We start from the raw sequence: 9,487 nt of genomic DNA on the forward strand, positions 1-9,487 counted from the left end.
TTTTGCCAATACTTAAGTATTGACAAAGACAGACAGACAGGTAATGTAGGCCTATTGTCGGCCTATTTGTGGACTTAATAATCACAATATGCAATACTGCTGTACTATACTGAATATTGTTTTGCTATTACTACATTTCACTTCATAATATGTATCATATGTATAAGTAGTAGTAGTGGTAATACTAGAAATATTAGCAGTAGTAGTAATTGTCGCAGTATTAGTAAGAGCATTCATTATTTCAACAAAAAAGCCTAATTTTGAGCGAAACGTTTAAATACAGTTAATCCATGAGGCTTTTATTTTGAAAGGGTGGGACTGGGTGGGGGAGGGAGGGGGAGAGGAGACATAATCATCATATTTGACACATAAACAGAGGTTATTAAATGGCAGGCTTCATCACAAGCAGTTCAGTTAGAATTCACTCTCTGGGGCTTTTATTTTGAAATGGGGTGTGGGGTGTGGGGGGGGGGGGAGAGGAGACAGAATCATAATGTTAGATAAACACAAACCGGTTATTAAATGACAGGCTCATCACAAGCATTTCAGTTAGGATTCATTCTGTGGGGCTTTTATTTTAAAATGGCATGTGTGTGTGTGTGTGTGTGGGGGGGGGGGTGGAGGAGGGGGGAAAGACCTCTAAAGATCCTTAAGACCTGAATGACTGTATGAGAGACACAGAGAGAGAGAGGGAGAGGAGTGTATGTGCGCATGTGTGTCTGTGAGTCGGTGTGTTTATCAACATCACTAATTGGCTCAATCGCGAACACCTGTGTGCCTGAAGCCATTTGAAAATATTCTCCATAGAGATCCTATTGAAAATAAAAAGCTTAATAATTCAAAAAGTTTAAAGGTTAGAAATATGAAAAGTCATAGCAGACCTCTGGTGAAAGAGCTGAACATTTTAGTAGTTGAATGGTTTCTGTAGCTTAAAATATGAAGGAGGAGAAGAGGTGGGACGGAAGAAATAGAAGTTGAATAAAGAAACAGGATGCAGCATTCCAACAATAATGCTAATAGGCAAGGCAAGGCAAGGTAAGGCAAGTTTATTTGTATAGCACATTTCAACAACAAGGTAATTCAAAGTATTTTGATGGCATCATACAGAAGGCTTAGATTTATATGGCTCCACACAACTACACACTATATAAACAACCTACAAATAAATAGATATGCTATCAATGTTAATATTGCTTTCTTTTCAAAATAAAATATTCACAGATAGCCGTATGAACACTATGAACTGAGCTGCTTCCTGCTTGCTTTGGTGTTGACATAATGTTGTTGGGACAGCAGTTTGGCTGAAGTATTCTCTCAAGATGTAACGTACCCTCGAATCCAGTGTGTTAATCATCTAATCGTCCCACCGGAGTCTCCTTCTCTGTCTTGCAACACGTTTTCTGCTGAGGGGACGGACGTCGCTCGTGTCAGCACCACTGGAAACAACAGCGGCTACGTCAGAAATCAATGAAACAACTTCCACCCAGCAGACACAGCTCCTCTCTTGAGCACCAGTGAAACAACATCTAGTGCATCCCCGGTTTCTCCTTCTTCATCCTCATCTCTCTTTTCTCTTCTTGAATGTGCCTTAGCTGACGAAGCCAGCTGCTATAACGTTACCCTAACCCATAATTTGATGTGTAACCCTGTTAAAGAGTTTGTTGTGGGTTACTCATTTTTGTGTGATAGGGGTACACAGGTAATAGGGCCGCCTCTCAATACAGCCCAAACGTCTCCTAACCTTAGTGCCACTCGCTGCTCTGCACTGGTGTGGCCATACATGACAAAGTCCTATGGTAGGGATCATGTGACTGGTTCACTAGAGGAGTTCATATGCCGCCCAGCACCAATTCAACCATAGGAAAAACAAGTTGGTCGTTGAGTGGTTGTCAAGACATTACTGTGATACACAAAGACAGTATAGACACCCACCCGCACACACACACACCCACACAGACAGACACCCACACACACACACACACTGGATGTTATGCGATTAAGATAAGTGTTTTCTGCCGTTCTTCACGTCTCAACAGATCCACTTTCCTTTGGTCGTGATCCAGGTCAGCCCTCTACCTGCTCTCTGCTCTTTCTTGTCCTTCCTCAGGAATGTCGTTAGCCAGCGAAGCTTTCGACTAGAAGCAGATCAGATGAGAAGTAATGATGCACCGCTGATTGACGGTTGATAGCAGCTCCTTGAACAACAGTTGTGTGTCATCATGCACCTGTGATGTCCATGTGTTCAACATGATTTGTTGCGCGATGTAAAACCGCCTGAAGAACCACTTATTGACTGGTTGACTTTGCGGAAGCTGTCGCCTTTGTTTCTGAGGAATGTCTACTTGTCACCCTGATTGCCAGGTTCATAAGATGCCCTCTGTGCTAACGGCGTCTTCCTCTGAACTAACACATTAAGGAAGAATGTCACATTAGCATCATTGGCATGCATTATTATGGGTGTCATACAGCTAAAGAAGTTACAATGGGTTCGGTACGGGAAGGTTAATGTTTTTGTGCGACGAACCGATCCACAGACAGGTCAGTTCTGTCATTTGCAGCCTGCTGCGGTGCATGTCTAACACAGGCAACCCCCAGTCCCCAGTCCCCTCTCAGGGAGAGTTAGCAGCTACGATGCTGCATGCAATGTCCAGGACACATGCCGCTTCTTTCCCTGTAATGCCTGCTGCATACTTCTGCAGAAAAGCTTGTGCAGGGCTTCCTCTGGGCTGCAGAGACACACCACCGGCCGCCACCGGACTGATCAAAAATGCTCGTGTTTGTAGCGGCCTTTTAAATGTGATATCATGGTGTTTGACGTGCTGTACATGAGCACAGACAGCTGGGAGCATCCAGTGACTTGTGCTGGTGATCTCTCTCTGGTGGAACGTTACAGGTTTCTCCACCAAATACATGTATAAATCTGGCCACTAAATATCAGGTCACTTGTTGATGTATTCTACTACTCATAATATCACACAGATCTGGAATTCACTTTGTTTAGGTTGCATTCTCCATCTTTGGTGGTCATTGTCCTTACATAGCGTGACGTGCTGAAGCACCGCCGCGCTTCAGTTGACAAACTGCGTGTGCACACTTACATACGTGGTCAGCAGCAGCAGCGGCTGTCGCTCACGGCACACAGTTTCCACAACATCAGTCAGAAATCAAGTTTCTCTGAGTCATCAATGTGAACCCAAAAACATGAAACACATTTTGTGATCCGGTGTTACTGACAGCATATCATCATCTCTGATCACATGTAAACATCTCCCAGCCTTCACTTAGAATCATCACTTTTTTAAGATGTTTTTTAAGTTCTCCACTGGTGTCTGTACATCCGTGGCTACATTGCCAACAGGAACTGCCGATTGCTAATTCAGCATATTTATAATGGTGCCACTTTGAAATCAAACAAATAGAAGGCTAAAAGGAGGAACATAGTATCTGTCATGGCCCAACTCTTCTGTTGTGAGGCAACATTTAAACACTAACACACCTGAAGTTATTCATTGTTATATGAACTATTAACGCTCTGCTATTTGATAAACCAGGGAACCCGAATGGAACAAATGAATGTCACCGGATGAGTCGGATGAGCCGTCATCTAAAAACAGGTCCGGTGACAAAGCTGGATATAAATAACAAGAAGTGGACTTTAAGATGCAGTCGCTCTCCAGCAACAGCTGACAGCACTTCTGCAGCTGGGACTGAGCCGCCCTCTCACAAGCTTATCAAATATGTGTTCCTGCTGTGAGGACAAAGTATTTGACTGTGTGTGCAGGGTGATCATGTTGTAATAGCTGCTAACCAGGGTGACTTATGAGCTCAAATATAAATGAGAATGTTAACGCCTTGAATTGGGGATGGAGTGGTGAGGTTGTTGACAGTACGAGCCGGGGTTCAGATCCTCAGACTCACCTGCTGGTGTGTGGTGTGAACCTTGAGCTGTTTGCTGTTTTATACATGGCCTGTTGGCTTTGTAGGCCACTGTGTGTGTTCAGTCATTCAGCGCATGCTGGATATCAACTGTTATTCTATCATCCTGCAGCACAGAGTGTTTCCATTAGAACCTCTGATTATAACTCTTTTCTCTTTGTGTTTTGCTTCAATGTTAATTCTGCTCTGTGTCAGTCAGTGTTTGCCCACTCGATACATGTTGACATGCGATGGTGGCTGGGTGTTAACACCACAGCGGTGTTCTTTTATGCTGCAGCAGGCCACTCAGGGTGAGGGAGCAGCCAACAGGCAGGTTTAGGCTGACTAAAGTCAACATGATCTTGTTTCCGTTCTGTAAGATCACACTTGAACCTGGTGAGTGTTAAACACAGAAGCAGATATAAAACACACTGTACACACAAGCACACTTTGAGACAGAGTCACACAAACACACCTCCGGGACCGTAATAGGGAGTGGGTTATGTAGCACGGTCCAGGTGTTGATTTCCTCTCGTGTTTCCATGGCCGAACAGTTGTTCTTGTGAAAGGAACCTGTCGATTATTGGAGTTCATCGTCATCGTTGCAGCACACTGAGCACAGCTTTGGGAGGACATGCCGAAATCTTGACTGCCTCTCTGTTTTGAACTGCTGTGTATCAAAGCTCTACTCTTCTGCTCACTTTACATTTTAGTTTCAGGCTGAAGGCATGGATACATCTGGTGTTATCACCTTGCACTTTGTAGCAACTTATGCAGTCTGAACATAGAGAGAAATAGTAAAAGCGTGGTCAACAACGAGAGAGAAAGAAGCGTTTCTGCTTCCAGAGTCAACATGTCAGCAATATGAGCTATCCATTGTCACCTTGTCATCCACTGTAACAATGATACACTGTATGCATTTCATTACTTACTCTGCACGATGGAGCGCACACGCAGTCGGCTCCGTTCTGCAAGTACACCATGCTGCAGTATCTCAAAGCGTGCATCGTGTCTGCCCTCTGCAGCTGGGTGAAAGGCCTGAACGTAGTCACAGACATGCTGGCCCTGGTTTCCATTGCACAACATCTTACCGTCATTGGTCCAAGTGGAAGTGCAGTGGCTGCCAGATGCTGGGCCCTGCAGCAGTTCTTCCAGGCACTCCCCAATGAATAGTCACTCACACAAACAGTGGCTGTTTTCGGTTAATTGTGAGCCTATTTCTATCTTATCATTAGCACTTATTGATTTATTGATTTGCTCCCTCAATAAAGTTCCCTATTGGGCAACATGAGCCTGGAACAAGCCCTTACATCAGGCAGCAGTTCAGATTTGCCCAATCCGTGTATTGTGCACAACAAGATATCTTCCAGCAACAGCCTTGAGTGACTCATTATATTCCTCATGTGCCCAATAAAGGGTGAGTCAGTAGTTGAGTCCTTTCCAGCCCTTGTCTGAGTTTATCCAGTAGCTCTGCACAGGGCTGCATGTTTGCTGAGCCCTGAGAAGTCTGCTGCTTTTATTTACACGTGTATTCTTGACTTTACGTGGATAAACTTTTGTTAGCACTAGTATCAGTGTTAATCTCTGGGTTGGCCTAAAACCTGCAGTGTATTAAGTTCGTGGAGGTTTGTGTAACGATATTCCTGACTAACGTCCTCTTAGGTTGTGGTTAATACAGTTGGTACATCGCGTATCACGCAGTTGGGGGATGTTTACCTTTTCCAGAGTCAACTCAGCCTTCCCTCAGCCTTCTTTGTCACACCTTCTACTTTTCCATCTGTACACCAATATAATGAGATCAAATCTCCCCCATGAAATATACTGCCAGCCCTAGAAAACTTGAGTAGTGACGTGAGTTGCCATCCAGCAATCCACATAAAGTCTCAGAAGCGCTGCAGTTGGAGTGCACAGTTTATGTCTGTGTTGCAACAAAGAGGTTTAAACAAGTCGCAGCGGGTTTGACTTCAGCCACCCGATTTTGTGACAGGGTTACTCCTAAGGCTCTTTTTAGGTAAGAATGCATAGGACGCCTCACGGTGAGCTTTCACTCTTCTAAAGGGGGGGCGCCTTGCCTGCCCACATGTGCTTGAAATTCTTTTGAAATGCAGCCTAAAGGTTGTGTTGGGGGTCAGAGGTCACAGACTGTGACGCCCAGCTCTCGCCATTTGATGCGTTTGAGTTTTATGTTTTGTTTACATTCGTTTGACTTTTTAAAGTTCTGGTGCTTAATAAGCACGAGTTATGTTTCATACTGCAACGAGACCCTTTGAACCAATGTGTAACTGAAGTGGACAGCAGTTCTTTCGCTGGTTGTGTACTGAGTTTAAAGCTGTGGAAGCAAAGTACATTCAGGCACTTTTCTTAGTCTTACTACAAAAAATACACACATACATTTTTGTGCAAACAGTATTCTTGTCTAAGGGTAAGCAAATCTGGAACTGACATGCACCAACTGTATGATGACAAGCACACCGAGTCTTTCTTCTGTGATCTGGCAAACCACCAAGTGAATGCATGACACATGCTGATAAGACAAGGCCTACTGTACTGAAGTCCCAAGCCAGACTAACCGTTGACCTGCCGGAGGCGTCCTCGGCTCTGGGACTCTAGCGCTTGATGCAGCAGCAGGAGGAGTTGTGGATGCCTGTTCCTCTCTTATTGTACATGTATTGGCATGATCGCAGTCTGGAGTCTTTTTAGTTCCCACTTGGCCATATTTGATTGAAATCCACAAGTCTGTGCGTGTTGTTCCTTGAAGGATGTTGAGTAATTTCAGGAAAAATAGGAAATCTCGATAGACAGAATGTGTGTCAAATGTGTGTCAAAGCATGTGTGTCAAAACTTCAATTATAATATTTTGTCAACAGACTTGTTATTCATTACATGTCATTATTCTTACTAAGTTTTATACTGAAGGGCTTCAAAGACCTTTTCATCAAGTTTCGTCTTATTTCTCCTGATGATGATTTTTCGTTAATTTTATTTTTATTTGTCATCTGCTGTGTTTTATTTCAAGTTCCAGCTCAAAATGAAGGCCAGGTTCGTTAATGGGCGTGGTCCGAGCAAGGGGGGCGGAAGTAAAGAAGGGGCCCCCACCCCACTTAACCCACCTGGCCTGATGTGGCGTATGCGTGTCTCAGTGGATGTATGTCAGTGGGCGGCTCCTACTCTCGCTAACGTCCTTAAGCAAACAGCAAAGCTTCTCCCATGGTGCTTTACAGCAGCCCGCTGCTAATACATGCTAAGGATGACGTCACATTCCATGTGTGAAACTGGAGACCATCTTGCTATGGGCTCACACCCATTTTCAAACTCTGTCTTCATTTTGATCTCAACTACACACCTGTAGTCGAGTGCCGTGCATGTTGCACGACTGTGACAAGATCTGTCCACAGACAGACGTATACACACCTGGCATAGTACTGAAAACCTCCTCTGTGCTCGGACGTAGAGCTAAAGAAAACAATAAGCTCGTGAATAGACAAAAGCATCTTCACGTATAAGACCACGATTCACCGTACACACGTATCAGATCGTGTAAATGAGGTTGGAAGGACTGCAGCAAAGTACGCAGTCAGATGATCAGCCTGTTGTTAGTGAGCGTGATGTTCACCTCAGGTGAGGTGTGGCTCATTCTGCTCAAAGAATGTAAACACAAAAACACAACACAAGCCCTCTGTATGTGTCCACACACTGTACGTCACATTAGTTAGCATGACTCCACAAAACAACCAAACAGGCTGCTATTAGAAAAGTGTGTGCTTATCTCCATGTAGGTCAGAGTGCAGCAGTCTCACGTCAACGTCTTTGTTTGACATGTTGAACACAAATGCTGCAAAACAGTAATCCATGCCAACTGAGTTGTCTTTCTGTCAGCTCTCCTGGAAGTCCTGTGTTGCTCTGCCCCCTTGTGGAGAAACACTGCATTGCAAAGGCTCATGTCCTGGTGACTGTGGCTGGAGACAAGGTGCTGCTGAAGGGAACTGCTGCTACAGGAGGCCACAGCATGCTGTCAGGTCTTCACAAACATTATTCTGGAGGAGATTGAAGTCTTGGCTCAACGTCCTCGTTTACGAAGCGAATACTTCCATTTGTATTCGTTGAACTCTGAGACTTTTGATGACATCACACTTTGTCCTGGAGGCTGCCACATTTGCGCAGCTGAACCCATTATGGTGTCACATGACACGGCCCCATCAGGCAGACACAGTGCAGCATTGGTTAAAGTGCAAATCCTGCACATCTTTTGTTTGGGAGAGGTGGCGTCAACCTGTCATGGCTGCTCGGTGGGATTCTGTAAATACTTTGAGGGCAACTCAGAGGAGGAGCCGCTGCTCCTCAAACCGATGCACCTCCTCGTGCCTCACACGTGTTCGAGAATCCTCGACGGCACTCTAATTGCTCGGCATGCACGCTTTGCCGCCGGGGAGTGAATGTTGTCCGTCAAGTGTCATGTTGTCCGTCCCAACAATTGGAAGGGACGGCCCATGATCCTTTATGTGTAACTTTTCTGGACTAGACCGATAGTGCACCTTATGTTTAAAATGGTGTGTTCATTGCCACATACAAGTTTGGTAAGGAGTTTGATGAAGACATAAAACTGTGAAGACATCACATGTACATTGAGGGGAGAAACAAAGGCCAATGACATAACATCCTCCTCCCCCCTCTCGCTCCCCGTTTCCTGCCTCTCTCTACCAGGAGCTACGACCAGATCAGTGTTTCCACAGAGTGCAGTTTCCGGACTGAATCGGACTGGGACCCTCTTTCTGAGTCCTCCTCCATGTTCAACTTCGACATGACTCAGCCACACAGCCCTACTTCTCCCTCCAAATACAAGGTTGGTCTTATGAACACATTTTCATATCTCTTGTCAGTGCGGGAGTGAAAACTGAAGACGTTACAGATACGTGTGTGTGTGTGTGTGTGTGTTTGTGTGTGTGTGTTTGTAGTACAGTAGTTCCTATAGCAACTGTAGAAGCTTTCAAATGATTTCTCGATTGAAGCATGAACTTGATGTCCTTACCTTTTACGTTATTGTTAATAACATAAACAGTGATATCTTTTTTCTTGTAGTAAAACAAATCTCCAGTAGGAGTCATATTGAGGTCAACACCTACCATCTCACAATGCAAAGTAATGAAACATATACATTGTAAAAAAAATGTAAATAGTAAGAACAGTAACAAAGGCAAAAAGCATTCAATAAATAAGTGTTGTTGCTGGTACATGAGTATATTGGCTGATTATTATGCTTGGAGTTACTGTTATAATTTCATATTCTAAAAATTGTTAGAGACCAATAGTGCAATATTGTTCTTTTTACTCCTCCACTTTAATTCAACAGCTTTAGTTGCTAATTATTGATAAATATTCTATACACACAACATTTGATGAGCTTATTATATTTAATGCACTGTACAATAATCAGTGTTTAAATTGTCTCCTCCTTAACGAACTGCAACAGTAAAATGCTTCTTTCACATAAATGCACCGGCAATAATGATCAAATGATATTATAGAGTAAATGTAGCTGATTTACTGAAGTACTTGTACTTAGATCAGGGTAGGA

The sequence above is a fragment of the Melanostigma gelatinosum genome, assembly GCF_949748355.1.
Source record: "Melanostigma gelatinosum genome assembly, chromosome: 16".
Classification (NCBI taxonomy): Eukaryota; Metazoa; Chordata; class Actinopteri; order Perciformes; family Zoarcidae; genus Melanostigma; species Melanostigma gelatinosum.